Here is a 17,502-nt window from a genome sequence, read left to right as displayed (position 1 = left end):
TTTTTTTTTTTTTTTTTTTTTTTTTTGAGACGGAGTCTCGCTCTGTCGCCAAGGCTGGAGTGCAGTGGCCAGATCTCAGCTCACTGCAAGCTCCGCCTCCCGGGTTCCCGCATGGCGTCATTCCTGAAAGTCGGGCGAGACCAGGAACCTACCGATTCTGGACACATTACCAGAAAAATTCTGTAGTGATTCTTTAAAAGAAAGTTTTATTTTAATTTCTGTGGATACACAGCAGGTGTATATATTTATGGGGTACATGAGATGTTTTGATACAGGCATATAATATGTAGTAATCCCATCAGGAAAAAAGGGGTATCCATGACCTCAAGCATTTATCCTTTGTGATACAAACAATACCGTCATATTTTAGTTATTTTAAAATGCACGATTAAATAGTTACTGATGATAGTCATCCTGTTGTGCTATCAGATACCAGGTCTGCTTCATTCTTCTATTTTTTTGGTACCCATTAACTACCCTCGACTCTCCCACAGCCCCCACTACCATTCCCAGCCTCGTAACTACTCTTCTACACCCTACTTTCATGAATTCAATTGTTTTGATTTTTAGATCCCACAAATAAGTGAGAATATGCAATGTTTGTTTTTCTGTGCCTGGCTTATTTCACTTAACATAATTGTCTCCACTTCCATCCATGTTGCAAATGACAAGTTGTGGTGCCTTTTGATTGGCTAGTACTCCATTGTGTATAGATACGTTTCCTTTATTCACTCATATGTGGATGGACGCATAGATTGCTTCCAGATCTTTGCTGCTGTGAATGGTACTCTGCAGCAACTCTTGATCTGGGGGCAACTCCCAACCTACATGTATAGGAGGTTTGTGTGATGCCCCACAACACAAAAGGCAAGTGCAAGCTGGCCCAAATAAAAGTGAAATTTTTCCGTACATTATGATGAGGCTATGGCTATATTAGGGACAGGTGTTGTTGCAAGAAGTACATTAAAACATAGCATTTGATAGGCCAGGCATGGTGGCTCACGCCTGTAATCCCAGTACTTTGGGAAGCCGAGGCAGACGGATTAGGAGGTCAGGAGATGGAGACCATCCTGGCTAACATGGTGAAACCCCATCTCTACTAAAAATACAGAAAATTAGCCGGGCGTGGTGGCAGGTGACTGTAGTCTCAGCTACTCTAGAGGCGGAGGCAGGAGAACAACGTGAACCTGGGAGGCAGAGCTTGTAGTGAGACTAGATTGCGCCACTGCACTCCAGCCTGGGCGACACAGTGAGACTCTGTCTCAAAAAACAAATGAAAACATAGCGTTTATTTTTACTACTAGTACAATCTAGTAGATATCTATTAGTACTGCTGGAGTATTAGTGCTAGAGTATTAGTAGTGCCACAAGTACTACCTAGTAGATACTGAGCCTAATGCTACACACATTGCATGCAGTATCTCATTTAGCTGTCAGCAGAGCCAGGAGGGGTGGGTATTGTCACCATCCCTGTTTTACACATAAGGACAGTGGTAAGGCTTAGGGAGGTGAAGTACCCTGAGGGCAGGCATCCTGTACAACCTCTAGCATGTGAGAGTAGGTCTTGTGTTCCTCAATATTTAATTGGTGATTAAAAATAAGGACTGCACACCAATTATTTTCACTGAAAGCCAGGAGAGGGAAAATGTTACTGTGTATGTGCATCTTTATTCATTTTTAAATTTATTTCCATTTTGCTTGAGGAAAGCCAGCCAGATTTATGATGTGGTGTGACCCAGGATACCATGGCCCCACCTTTCTCAAGAGATCCAGTCTGACTCAACAAAGGAACCTTCCTGAGAACTCTGCTGACACTGTGACTGGGCAAAGGGCACATTTATCAAAACAAATAACCATTTTGCATTCTGCTCCTATCCACATAACAAAATAGGTCTGGAGACTGGGGGAAGGGAGGTAAATTTGGATGCCACTTGTGGGGGCCACGTTTTCTCTCCTGTGACTTGAATTCCTCCAGGGTGAAAAATGTGAGTCTATCTTAGCCTCAGGAAGATGGAGGACCAAAGGGAGTAAATGCCTCTCTTCCCGGCTGCCATGGGTGCGGTGGACTTTCACACAGCAGTCTCAAAGGACCTGAGACATCAATGCATCTTCCATCCAACTTGCTATGTAGCAAGACGACAAGCCACTGGAACACAACAGAAAACTCAAAAGTGCAGTTAGAATATTTGACTTTTCCCCATCGTCGTCTGACAGTGGAGGTGGAGAATTTCAGAGGTGGCCTGTTAATTCATTTTGTGTTTGTATCGCCGTACAGGGTACCGTCCAGAAACCTCCAGCCCCAAAGACTTTGTCCAGGCAGCTTTTGTGCGGTTCCAGAATAAGGAAAGGGGACTTTAGGGACTCAGAAAAATAGGAAAAACATCTCAAATTCACAGATGATGCCTGGTTTTTCTCTTTTGCAGTGGGAGCCTGGGAGATACGTTTTAAGAGGTCAGGCTTTCATTTATAAAGTCATACCCAGCAACACCAAACTTATCAGGAGTCTGAAAATTTGCGTAATAGCAAATATGATCTGTCCACAGTTCTAATTAATTATATTCTAATAATTAAGAAAAAAAAGACTTAGTTTGAAATGACTTCCATTGGGTAGTCTTTGTTTCCGGATGAAACAGATTACAATATTAAGCTATGGTAGCAAAACCAGCATTAAACATAATCTCTGTATGTGTCCCTTTGGCTTAAATGGATTCTTGGAAAGAACTATAAATTCAGAATGAACATGAACAGATTCCTTCAGAAAGCTTAGCTCCAATATGCTGCCAGCTGATGATTTTGCCTTCATCTGCCAGCTAAAATTGTGGCTTTCAAAGCATCTCTTATTTTTACTCATTTATAATTGCCACGGCATGTCAATCTAACTTTTACTGTGTTTTACTTACTTAGATACTGGTTAAGTTAAAATTATTTTTACCCACAGCAACAGTAAAACATTAATATAATTAATAGAGATTAAATACAAGATTATTTATTTCAAATAGATCACCTGGGGAAGGATCCATGGTGCATAAACTGATAGTAACATGCACGTTTCAATCTGTACAGACCCTTGATTTCCAAGGTTAACCTCATTCATGGCCCTAGGTCAATAATGTCCCAATACTTTTCTTGAATAAAACCATAACTTTTCCCCCCCACCAAGGACAAAAGCCATCTGTATTCACAGTAGAAAATTCATAGAGGAAAAAAGAAAACCAATTTCCAATCTACCAATCCTACCACCCACTGTGGTTAGCCACTTTTAGTGAATGTCGTTTCAGTCTTTCTTTTTTTCTTACGAAAACATATGCATTAAAGAAGCACACTGAATATCACATTCTAAGGAGGATGTAAAGAAACTGGATCACTGGGTCATCTATACATTGCTGGTACGAATGTAAAATGGAAAAGCTGCTCTGAAAATAGTTGGGTGGTTCATCTTTAAATTGAATGTAGGCTTACCATATGACCTGGCAATTGCATTCTTGAGTGTTTTTTTTTTTTCAAAGAAATGCAAACTGATTTCTGTGCAGAAACTTGTACACTATTGTTCATAGCAGCTTTATTCATAATGGCCCCAGACTAAAAACTACCCAGATGTCCTTTAATGGGTGAATGGTTGAATAATCTGTGGCACAGCCATACTATAGAACATTATTCAGAAATAAAAAGAAATAAATTACTGACACGTTCAACAATTTGGATGAACATCAAGGAAATTACTCTGAGTGAAAAAGCCAATCTCTAAAGGACACATACTGCATGACTCCATCTATATTTGTGAATAACATAATTAAGGATGAGAACAGATTGCCAGGGGTAAGAGATGGAAGGATAAAAGGAAGGGTCTGAGGACTGGCAGGAGGGTACCCTGTGGCAAGGTACACATTTATATCCTGTGATCAATTGTGGTGGTGGGTATACAAAAGTATACATGTGATAAAATTTCAGGCACACACATGCACACATCTGCAGAATGCATGTATAGCTTGTGAAACCTGAATAAACTGTGAGTTAGACCAATGTCAGCTTTTAAATTTTAGTGCTGTATTATAGTTGTACAATTATCCTGCTATCAGGGCAGGTTGGGTGAAGGTTGTCTGGAACCTCCCTCTATGTTTCTTTAAAACTTTTTGCAAGTTTATAATTATTTTTAAATCCTGTTTTTTAAGAATAAGGAAGTAAGCTTGCTTTAATAAGAAATTATATATTGCTTTAGTAAGAAATTATATATAGCTTCAGTCACTATTTTTTCTAAAACCAACATGCTGTTCTAGTACAATTTGTTAAGGTCAAAGTGTGAGTCAATATGATGTATAAAGAATAGAGAACACTGTATCTCATTCAAAAATAAAGTAGGGAGCTAAGCTATGAGGATGCAAAGACATAAGAATGATACAGTGAACTTTGGGTACTTGGGGGAAAGGGTGAGAGCGGGCTGAGGGATAAAAGACTACACATTGGATACAGTGTACACTGCTTGGGTGATGGGTGCACCAACATCTCAAAAATCACCACTAAAGAACTTATTCATGTAACCAAACACCACCTGTTATCCAAAAACATATATACATATATATATGCTATAGGATTTTTAAGCATGCTATGCATGTTACACTGTAGCCTGATTTAACTTTATATGTAATTGCCATTTCTCCATATCATTAAATATATTGTTTCAGCATTTTTAAGTGTCTTCATTATATTCCCATGTGGAGCTAGACTATATTTAACTATTGGATATTTAAGCTGTTTCATACATGTCACTATTACTACTACTAGTGTGATATGCATCTTTTTGGATATCATGGCTGATAACTTTTCGAATTACTTACCTAGACGTAAAACTTCTGGCTCAAAGGTTTTCCAAAATGTGTAAATGTGTAATGGATATTTACCGTTTCCACATCAAAAGAGGCTGCACACATTGCCTCTCCTAGAAGCATTTATGAGAGACTGTGGTTGACTCATCCTCTTCCCCTACAAACTGATCTGAGCAGAAATTTCTCTCCCTAGCTGCCTCCTGGGTTGCAGATTAACACTCACAGAAAACCCACAGGCTGGAAACCCCAAGCCTGGTACAAGGCTGTGGACCCATGCGAAGGATTCCCTGCTGGGCACTGGTTAGGAGCCAGCCCCACCATCAGCTGCGGTAGGGTGATGGGGACTCCTGCTAGATGATGAGACACACTGTGATACCCTGAGCAACAGCAGGACTAGAAAACAAGAGCATCTCCCTCCCCACCGAAACTTCTCTATCCTGCATCCCAACAGAGTTCTTCCTTCTCAGGCCACAGGAGTTCACCCTCATAAAACATCAATAAGTGTTTCCAAGATGTCAATTAGTCTATTACCAGCAAAAAAAAAAAAAATTTTGAGGAAAAACATTTAAAGTATATACATATAGGCTGGGCACGGTGGCTCACACCTGTAATCCCAGCACTTTGGGAGGCCAAGGCACGTGAATCACTAGAGGCCAGGAATTCCAGACCAGCCTGGCCACCGTAGGGAAACCCAAAACAAAATAAAATAAAATAAAATAAAAACAGTTGTGGTGGCATGTGCCTGTAATTCCAGCTATTCCAGAGGCTGAAGCAGGAAAACTGTTTGAACCTGGGAGGTGGAGGCTGCAGTGAGCCAAGATTGTGCCACTGCACTCCAGCCTGGGCAACAGAGCAAGACTCCATCTCAAAATATATATATGTGTGTGTGTGTGTGTGTGTATACACACACATATAAAAAATAACTTTTTAGATATCATTGCATTTTCAAGAAGGGAATCAGAAAAAAATAAGTACTAAACGAAGTTGAAGGCCATGACAGAGTTGAAACCAGGCAGAGCCAGGTCACCATAGAGACCTTGGATTTCTTGGATTTTATCTCACATTCTAATGATTGCCATTGACACGGGGTGCTGGGGGCATGATCTCCTTTGCTGTAAGTTTCTGATTCATCTTCTCCTCATTGTCAGCTCAGCGCTTGGTTGCAAAGAAAGGATGAAATATGCTAGCAAACAGAATCCATAAAGTTTGGAAGTGAAGATTTAAACTGCAAATAAGGTCACTTCAAGAATTCTTACTTTCCTGAACAGCATCACTGGCCCAAGGTGAGTGAAATCATGAGAAGAAGGGCAGGTGAATTCACAGATGTTTGACTTGGTCCATGGAGTTTGTGCCCCACTTTTCCACTTATTGAAGTCAAAAAACAAATGTAGAGATGAATCTCTAAATTTAATGCTTTATTGGGGAAGAAAGAATTGCGATTCCGGGCATACACATAGACTGTGTGGTCTTCCATATGTCCAAAGAACAAACGTCACAGTTTTGTTTATTTACTTATTTTTTTAAGAAATGTTACATGCTGCTCTTTGAGAAAGAGTTTGTTGGCACCAGTGTATTAGTTCGTTCTCACACTGCTATAAAGAACTCCCTGAGACTGGGTAATTTATGAAGAAAAGAGATTGAATTAGTTTACAGTTCCACAGGCTTTACAGGAGGCATGGCTGGGGGGGCCTCAGGAAACTTAAAGTCATGGCAGAGGGCGAAGGGGAAGCGGGCGTGTCTTCTCATGGCCAGGAGGAGAGAGAGCGAGCAAAGGAGAAAGTGCTATACACTTTTAAACAACCAGATCTCGTGAGAACTCACTCATTATCATGAGAACAGCAAGAGGGAAATCCACCCTCATGACCAAATCACCTCCCACCAGGTCCTTCCTCTAACACTGAGGATTACAATTCAACATGAGATTTGGGTGGGGACACAGAGCCAAACCATATCAACTAATAAGGATTTGGGAAACTGGTAAACTCCAATTAGTGAGCAAGGGTAGTGGGCAAAATTAGTCCTGAAGTTGCAGCAGGTTATCTCAGAAGCTACAGACGAAACATTTCAGGTTACAACAAGTAGTTTTAGCAGTCAGGTTTGCAGAGAATTATATTCTCAGAGCAATATTTTGTACCCTGCGTGCTTTTTCCCCCTAGCTTTTCGATTCTATTTTAGTTGAGCATGACAAGAATGACCCAATTTTTATAATCAACTTTCACACACTGCCGACGCTGAGAGTGGATTCAAGACTGCAGGTCATACGCAGGGTCCCTCTCCTTATAAATGACTTTGGTGAGAGCAAAAAGCACTTCTACTAGATTGGACCAGACTTCTGCTGTCTTCCTTGAGTTTTAGGAAAAGGAAAAATAAAAATAAAAATGACAGCTAAAGATGTATTCGCAACAGAATGTGTCCCTAACAAGCCTTTTCTTTAAAGATAGTTTATAAAGATGCATTTTTGCAACAGGTGATTCTGATGACTCACCCCAGGCAGAGCAGTTGCTTTTTGCCGCAAGGTCCACAGTCTTCTGCAAGTTTGCTCTGGCCTGGTTCAGTGTGCCCTGTTTCTCTCCAACCTATTGCTGCCTGGGAATTTGTCCTCAAGATTGCTGCTCCTGGGTATTTATTTCCAGTTTTGTATATTTGATTGCTTTGATCAATATGCTACATTTTAATGTCTTGCTCATTCTATGTGCACTGCAATTTATGTTTAATTTAAAGTGAATCTGTATTTTCTGGGGTGGACTTTGTTTGAATTCATAAAGTGGTAATCTAGGGGGAAATAAATGGTGCTTTAGTCTCCAGAGTAAAGAACAACCTATAATAGTTTTAATCGTTGGTTAGGGACATCCCTTGCCACTCACTCGTTAGACTTGAGAGATGTGGCTACTCTCTAGAAATGCAAAGTTGTTTGGGGCAAATAGGAACAGCATTTGCAGAAATTCCTCCACCTGTGGGGATTTGCAGCATAACAAAAGTACCTATGGAGAGTAGAATGATGATTATCAGAGGGTGGGAAGTATATCAGGGAAGAAAGGAGATAGTGGGGATGGTCAATGGGTACAAAAATAAAGTTAAATGCAATGAATAAAATACAGTATGCAGTAGCAAAATAGGGTGACTATAGTAAACAATAATTTATTGTGTATTTAAAAATAACCAAAAAAATGAAACTGGAATGTTCCCAACACAAAGAAATGATAAATGCCTGAGAGGATGGATACCCCAGTTACCCCGATCAGATCATTACACATTGTATGCGTGTATCAAAACATGGCATGGACCTCATAAACATATACAACTGCTACGTACCCATAATAATTAATTTTTAAAAATGCAATGCCTTAGGACGCTTTTCTACCTGAGTGCTTAATAATCACTTTTCCAAAGATCCAGTATGTCTCATGCTTCTGGAGAAGTTGGCAAATAGTTTCTAACAGCTCTATCAATTCAGAGATTTATTTATCTGTATAGAGTGAATTCTAAAACTTTGTACCATCTCACTGTGAATGCTATAATAGATTAATAAAGCATGCTATGGGCATTCAAGAGAAAATTACACCAAACTTGCCTGGAATGAAGGGAAATGGAAGCAATATCAAAGGTAGATGGGGTCTCAGTGCTTAGATCAGTGTCTGAATAGGCCACCTATCCACTGAGCCAAAGCCAAGCCACTTTTGTTAGGTGGGTATACAGTTAGGGGTGCTTAAAATATTTTAGAATCTATTTATTCACTCATATGTTTATTCATTCCACACGATATGTTATAATACCTATTATTGTCTAAGGACTATCCTTGGCCAACAGTTTACAGAAACTTACTAGAGAAGCTGAGTACCCTGCCCTTGGAGAACTTAACACTTAGGAGGAATGTATCCATTTCTTATTGCTGCTGTAACAAATGACCACAAGCACAGAAGCTTACAACAACACAAATCTATTATTTCACAGATCTGGAAGTCAGAAGTCTGAAATGGGTCTCCTAGAGCTAAAAATAAGGTGTGATGGGGCTGCATCCCTTCTGGAGACTCCAGATGAGAATCCATTTCCTTTTGTTTTCCAGCTTCTAGAGACACTCACATTCCCTGGCTCACGGCAGCATCATTCCAACCCCTGCTTCCATTATCACGTCTCTGTCTCTAGTTCTTACATGGCTCCCTCTTTCACTTATAAGAGCCCTGTGATTATATTGGACTCTCCAAGATAATACAGAATAATCTTCCCATCTCGAGATCCTTGTTTAATCACATTTGCAAAGTCCCTCTTGAAATGTAAAGTCACATTTTGACCGGTTGCAGAGATTAGGATGTAGACATCTTTGGGGCATCCAAAACATGGACATTCATTATTCTACTGACTGCAGGAGATGACACAACATCAATTGATTACAACTGTAAAAAGTGCAAAAAAAAATGAGGACCTTCTGGGTGCTCTAAATCAACATTAGTGTTTATGCCAAACCCTTTTCTTACAACATAGATTCTGTTTTAACCTGATGAACTAAGTCTACTTACTCTCTATTCCACAATTCAATCTGATTTTTATGTGGAGATAACGTATTCCTCACCACTTTTGTTGAATTTATGATGCATTTTCATCCTAGGTATTAATATGTAAGTGTGCTGATAAACTTCATTAGGGAATCTTTAATGAACAGCCGATGGCTGCAATTTGGCTCTTTATGACTAGGGAGACAAAATACACTCTATGCAATTGATGAAATTAATAATATATTGACATAATACATCAAAGGGAAATTTCTGGAGACTCTAATGAGGGAGCTGAGAGAGAAAAATGCCCTTTATGTCTGTCTGGGGGAGAGGCCCATGGTGAGACTATATCCTCGAGGCAAGCAAAGGCAAAAGGGATGCCAGGGAGCTTCCTTATGGCTCAGGGATTGGAACCTAGCCTCTGAGGCTAGGGGTTCTGGGTCAGAATCCTGGTGCCATTACTGTATTAGTCTGTTCTCACTCTGCTAATAAAGACATACTTGAGACTGGGTAATTTACAACAGAAAGAGGTTTGACTCAGAGTTCACATGGCTGGGAAGGCCTCACAATCATGGTGGAAGGCAAAGGAAGAACAAAGTTATGTCTTACATGGCATCAGGCAAGAGAGCATGTGCAGGGGAACTCTCATTTATAAAACCATCAGATCTCATGAGACTTCACTTCACTACCACTAGAACAGTGTGGGAGAAAGTCACTCCCATGATTCAATTTTCTCCACCTGGTCCCGCCCTTGACACATGGAGATTATTACAATTCAAGGTGAGATTTGGGTGGGGACATGGCCGAAGCATATCACTTACATTCTACCTGCAAGTTGGGGACACAATACCTACCTTCTCATTGGTAAGATGGGCACCATGACAGCAACAACCAGTTCACAGGCTCGTCACCTTTAAAAGAGGAGTGACACATAACCAGTGTTAAGTGTTGGTGTTATCATCATGATTATCATGTTGGAAGATGCTAAGATGGCGTTAAAGTCAACCTCTTTCCTTACATGAAAAATATCATGGCATATTATTGTAGTGCCAGGTACATCTGTGTTTTTAGGGCCCTTCCCCTTTGCTGTGTTTAGGGAGACCTCTGACTTAAGCAAGGTATGCCGCCTTTCACATTAGAGGACCTACCTCCTCCAGTTCTCCTCAAACCAGGGCATAGGTCCAGGAGCTGGACTCCTTGCCAGATGTGACCCTGTGAGCTTTCAGCCAGAAGCTGGGGACATAATGAAGGGACTCCAAAATGGCAGTGGAGCAGCCACATCCAAGGGGCAGATATGGAAGTGGTAACAGTTCCTGAAACAGCATCAGGGCTGGGGATGTCAACAATGCAGCCCTGGTCTCAGAGCCTGACTTTGCCTCTTATGTACTATGAGAACCCGGGAAACTCGCTGTATTAGTTTGTTCTCACGTTGCTATAAGGGAATACCTGAGACTGGGTCATTTATAAAGAAAAGAGATTTCATGGACTCACAATTCTGCCTGTCTGGGGGAGGCCTCAGGAAACTTACAATCAAGACGGAAGGCACCTCTTCACAGAGCAGCAGGAGAGAGAATGAGTGCCAGCAGGGGAAATGCCAGATGCATATAAAACCATCAAATCTCGTTAGAACTCACTATCATAAAAACAGCACGGGAGAGCCACCCCCAAGATTCAATTACCTCCCATCGTGTCCCTCCCACAACATGTGGGAATTATGGGGACTACAATTCAAGATGAGATTTGGGTGGGGACATAGTCAACCATATCAGTTATTTAACCTCTCTTTGCCTCAGTTATTCATTACTCCTAGAGAACAAGGCTCATAACAGTATCTCATGCACTGTTGTGAAAATTAAATAACTTTGGAGTGCTTAGTTTCTGGAACACAGTGAGTGCTGTATAAATGTATGCTATTATTAGAATGGAAAAGATAGTTGAGGTCTAAAAGAATCATTAAATACAACCAAAGTAAGATAATTTTCTCACTTTGAATCTGTAGATTTTTTCAAAGAATCCTAGGGCAAGTTGGGAGGAAGGAGTCCTTTGGAAATCATTTGATCAGGTAAGATAACAGCTGTAGCTCCCACACTCCCAAATCCACTCTCTTTGGACTCCTGTTTTGACCTGCTCGTCAAATATCTGATACTCTTTTGCCATATTTATCATCATTGACACCTAAAAGAGGCATTGCCAGAGTCTCATCTAACCAGAGTCCTCTAGGATCCAGGTAGGAAGTATTAAATGTGAATGTCACTACCCAGATTGAAGATGGCAAACAAGATTAAAATATTCATCTTTTCCTGCATTTTTCCTGCATTGAGTAAGTAGAAAAAGGTAAGGTTAGGAACCATAGATTATTCAAAGTTGTTCCCAGAAAACAAAATAAGCTGAGTTGCTTTTCGTCCTTCTTGAAAAATCACGTTTTTTTTAATTAAAAATTTCCATTAGGAAAAGTATATGTGTGCATGTGTGTATCCATATTCCACACAGAGGTATAAATGTATATGCATATATATACAGTTGACTCTTGAACAATGCAGTGGCGCTGACCCCCAGCACAGTCAAAAATTCCCAAAAGCTTAAGCTACCAACAGCCTACTGTTGACCAGAAGCCTTATCAATAACATAAACAGTAAATTAACACACATTTTGTATGTTATATGTATTATACACTGTATTCTTAAGACAAAGTAAACTAAAGAAAAAAAAGTCCTTAAGAAAATTATAAAAAAGAGAAATAATATATTTTTGTATTCATTAAGTGGGAATGGATCACTATAAAGGTCTTCACATTGAGTAGACTGGGGAAGAAGAGGTCTTGCTGTCTCAGGTTGGCAGAGATGGAAGAAAATCCAAGTATAAGTGGACCCATGCAGTTCAAACCTGTGTTGTTCAAGGGTCAACTGTATATGAATCTTCTTGCTTCAGAAAAAAATATGTACTTTGCAAAACTCTGGCGACTCAATCTAGAAAGAGCATTTGCAAATATTATAGCTTAGATGCATATGGAATAAAGAATTTATTGACTTTAGTGAAAACTATTCAGGAGCTTCTGTGAAATAAATGAAGATAAGTAGTAAATTGGTTCAAACAAAGCAGTATAAATTCAATAATATTGTACTCTCAGTCCAGGGATAAACAGAACAGGACTCCTGGTTGAAGGTTGATAAATGTTCTTCAAAGCACAGGACCTGGTATTAGATAGATCACACTGGGAAGGAATATTCCAATAATATCCAATGATAATACCCATCCCTTGCCTAAAACCCAAACTACAGCAAACCAGCACTCACTGAAGCTCATGCATTTTGCTAGAGTTTTGGAATGTGTCCATATCAAAGCAAGAGGGAAGGTAGATCTTTGACTGTTACCTTGCTCAAGCTCTGAGCATGGCACTGTACACTCTGCTACAGCAAAACCTCCATTGTGTTCCTTTTATTTTATAGAAGAAAAGACAAGACGGCTATGTGATTTATATGCTGCAGAGGGCACACCTAACTATCTTTGTCCTTAAAGGTCAGCTATGGAGGTACAATGTTGCAAGATGCAATTCTCCAAAGGCAGAGTGACTGCATTGGGCTCTGTCACCCATGACCTCTTCCAGGGATGCTGTTCTGTGAAGTGTTTCTTATCTAACTTGGACCACTCACTTCTGCTCTTGGTGAATTTGCTATGATGACACCTGTGCTTGGTTATTTATTTCCTCTTTTTCACTTTTGAGTGCCTCTATTAATGTAGCACATCACAATACCTTGCTCATTTATGTGATGGAATACTTATGTTTAATGGAGGGCAATTGTTTTCTGGATGGTTTTTATTTGAGTCAATAAAAAGGTAATATAGGGGGGAAAGTGTATTCTTCTCCATTCTAGTAATAGAAACAGTATTTAATTGACACTGTTGTATCACCTGTTTGCTTGCCAGACCCAGGAGTGTGGTTATACCCAGGGAAATGCAAAGTGATTTTGAGCAATAAAGAAATAATCTTGCAGAATGATCCCAACTTTGGAGGTTTGAAGCACAATAAAGAAGCCCCAGAGTCCTCCCTTCTTCTGCTGATTTGCCTACTAGTCACCTTTCCCAAATTCACTCTCTGCCTCTTGCCTCTAGAGAGGGTGTCCAGCTGCCCTGTTAACTCTGATAAATTGGTTGTGTCAGCATGGGCTCAGGTGTTCACAGGGAATCTGAGACCTGGTCCCACCTCAGTGAGAATGCTGTGATTAATTAGTGATGATGCAAGCGAACCCCCAAATTAGGGCTCATCTCAGAGGGTTCTTGGGTTTGCTCAGGGAAGAATTCAAGAGGAAGCCAACAGTGAAAGAAAGCAAGTTTATTAGAGTGACAGTGTACAATTAAGTGCCTGCTGCATAGACAGAGCAGGAATATCCCATAGCCAGAGTAGCACTTGGGGATTGCTGGCTAGCTATGTTTATAGCTACTTCTAATTATATGCTAAATAAGGGGCAGGCTATTCACAAAGTTTCTAGAAAGGGGGTGGAGAATTTCCAGAACCGTATAAGGTAACATCCGGGCATTGTCATGGCACCTGTGAACTGTCACGGTGCTGGTGGCAGTGTCCCATAGCATGCAAATGCATTATCATTCCTAGTCCATGCTGGTTTTAGGCTGGTGTCTTTGCTACATCCTGTCATGAAAACAAGTCCTATTGATCTTCTACCTCAATGATGCCTGCCATGGACACAGAGTGGGAACAGACACAACACTGCCTTTGCCTAAATGAAAGAGGATGAAGCCTTAGTATCTAGGTTGATTTCTGATATTAATAACCCTAATATGGTAGCCCATACACAGGACCAGAGGTAAGTCATCACGGAAAAGGAATGGAATTTGCATTTACCGGTTTTCAAGACAACCTATTTGACTAGATCTATGTGTATTCATCCATTTGTTTACTCCTCCAATAAATATTGCTGGTGCCTCTGATGTTCCAAACACTGGCCTGTGCTATGAGCGCATGAAAATAAATAAAAAGAATTTCAGTCCTTGCCCTCAGAATTTACAGTTCAGTAGGGATGATACAAAATTGTAACTGTGACACGTGCTACAAGGAAAACATTAGCGTGCTTGAAGCCAACATCACTGGATATGTTCCTTACACCAGGCAATGGTTTCACCTGATGAACTATTTACTCTCCTTCCTACATTTCAAACTACTTTTTATGTAAATGTGAGTTAATAATGTATTCTTCACTACTTCTTTTCCAGTACTTCAATGCTTCTCATCCAAGTTATTACAAATAAAAAAGGACTGTTAAACACCTTCAAGGAAGATTTAATGAGGCTAAACAAATGCAATGAGTCCTTTTGTAGGCTGGATGCGTGTAATTTACCAAACAATACGAAGATATCAGTACCTACTGGCAGAGCAATTAAAGGGAAATTCCTGGATACAGCAAAGGAGAATCTGAGACAGAGAAAGAGAGAGACAGAGAGAGAGAGAGAGAATGGCTGATCCCACTTGGGTGGGAAAAAGTGGAGAAGTTAATGGTGAGATTTTATTCCCTGTGCCTCTCCAAACAATAAACACACACAGGCGTACAAAACACATGTATATAACACAGAACACACACACATAGTGCACGCACACACAAAATCCTCACAACACGGAGTTTGTTGCTATTATCATCTCCATCTCAGAGATGAACTTAGACACAGAGGTACTACATTGAACTAAGTTTGCACACAGAGCATGTGGAAGAGAGAACAGTGCCAGGCAATAGTTAGAGCACAGGTGCTGGGGCCACAAAGCCAGATGTTCTGAATTTGAATCCTGGTTCCACCTTTTCCCACTCTCCAACTACAAGAATAACAAGAAATTGTACAGGTGACTCTTCTGTTAAAAGACAAAATTACAACAAATCTAGTTTTGTAGATCTTCATTGGGTTTAACTGCAGTTCTAGAATCGGGCAACAATCCAAACAGAAAATGGTTGGGAACGCTCTCCCGACGTGTGCAGGTCCTATTTATAGCCGGAGGAAAGGCAGTGACACATGGAAAAGCCTGATTGGCTGTCGTCCACATTTGCCTAACTGGTCATGTTCTGGCAGGCTCAACCTCTGATTGGTTGGAGGTTTAGCTACTGTGATTGGCTGAGACTCGGGTACTTGTTGCAAGCGTGTAATTCGAGGTTAGGTTACGGTCCGTTTACATATCAGGTTAGGTTACATTTCACTATGTACCGAGAACCCTTTAAGGCCAAACTTAACACACGCATGGGGCAGCCTTACGCCAAACTTCATTCAGTGTAACACCTGTGTCTTAAGTTCATCTCTGAAATACGGATGATAATAGCAACAGATCCAGTGTTGTGAAGATTGTGTGTGTGTGCACTACATATATGAGCGTGTTATATGTTATGTGTATATGTTTCATGTGGGTGTGGGTATGCATAGTAGAAGAGTACTTGGCACATTGTATCTGTTCTGTACGTGCTAGGCATTCTTACTATTTTCAGCCGTTTAGAGGAAGCAAAATTCAGACAGTTAAGGAAATGATGTTCAGCCATACTATACATTTTGCAAACTTTGTCCTTAAATAAAGAACAAAAGACACGTGACAGCGCTGGAACATCCGCATCACCTGTATCCCACCAACATCTGAAACCCTTTGCTCTGCCTGGGGACACTTGAGCTACTCCCGCCGGAAGCTGAAACGTCTCTTGTGTCTCCCTCACATCAGGACCCAGACCTGTGCACTGGGCTGCCCTATTTTGATGCACCTGTGTGGGGCTTTAAGCAGAAACCAGTGGAAACATAAAGGGGCCACACAGAATCTATTCTGGCAACTGGCAGCTACATCCAATGCCCTGACTCAGAGGTGGCAACTGCTCCAGAGGCAGTGCCCAGGACTCACCAGTGTCTGACACTCCATGCACTGTGTCTGTGCTTGTATAGAGCTGTGCTGCTTACAAACTGTGAGGTCTTAGGCAAGTAGCTTTATCTCTGTCTCTGCCTCAATTCTCTCATCTGGAAAATGGGCACAATAATTGCACCTTCCCCTTAAGATTCTTAGGATGGCCATGTGCGGTGGCTCAAGTCTGTCATCCTAGCACTTTGGGAGGCTGAGAAGGGCGGATCACCTGAGGTCAGGAGTTCGAACCCAGCCTGGCCAACATGGCAAAAACCCATCTCTACTAAAAACACAAAAATTAACCAGGCATGGTGGCAGGGGCCTGTGATCCCAGCTAGTCAGGAGGCTGAGGCAGGAGAATCGCTTGAACGTGGGAGGCGGAGGCTGTGGTAAGCCAAGATCATGCCACTGCATTCCAGCCTGGGCAACAGAGTGAGACTCCATCTCAAAAAAAAAAAAAAAAAGATTCTTAGATGATTAAATGGGAACATAGGTGTAAAAGTGCTCAAGCAATTTCTGGACCACAGTGGGTGTGACATACGGCCACGTTGTCACAGATACAGGAAAAATGCATTAGAGAAATAGAAGAATAAGGGTCTGGGAAAGGGGTTATTGGGCTTCATCCTCTCTCAATGCAGTTTCAGTGAGAGTCCAGCCGCTGAGCAGCCTTCAGGTCATGTGCAGGAATGCCTGCAGCTCCTGCACACCCCATGCCCTGCCCTTCTGTCCACTCTGGCCAGCTCCTCTGGCTTCTGCTGACTCATCACATTTGCAATCACAGAATCCTGGGAATATCATTGAGCATTGTCTCATCCAACTAGGCTGGACTCTTCTAGAATTCAGACAGGAATAATTAAACTTGATTGTCTCAACACAGTCTGGTGATGACAAAAAAATAACATCAAGACACCAATATTTCCTCTGAATTTTGGATCTAGAAAAGGGTTGGGGGAAATCAGAGATTATTCAAATTTGTCTCTGATAAACAAACTGTGTTGTTTATGATTCTAACAATCACATGGGAAACAGTGATCTCTGAATTTTCTGCCTTAGGACATAGAGAAAGTGTTTTAAAACAGTGGAAACTCCGTAGATGATAAATATTCGTACATGTTTATTAATAGACACATATACATGATACTAAAGGCTCATCAGCTCTAATAAGGGGAGTTTAGGAACATCTGTGACATAAATAAAGGGAAATAAGGACAACAGATGATGGGTCAAACAAGGTAGCACAACTCATATTAATTATTGTACAATTATACAACAAGGACAAATCTCCTGATTTATGGCTTATATTTGTGACTAGAAGCATCTA

The sequence above is a fragment of the Theropithecus gelada genome, chromosome 11 (genome assembly GCF_003255815.1).
Source record: "Theropithecus gelada isolate Dixy chromosome 11, Tgel_1.0, whole genome shotgun sequence".
NCBI classification, from domain to species: domain Eukaryota; kingdom Metazoa; phylum Chordata; class Mammalia; order Primates; family Cercopithecidae; genus Theropithecus; species Theropithecus gelada.
The sequence above is the reverse complement of the archived record's forward strand: the minus strand, read 5'-3'. Positions refer to the sequence as shown.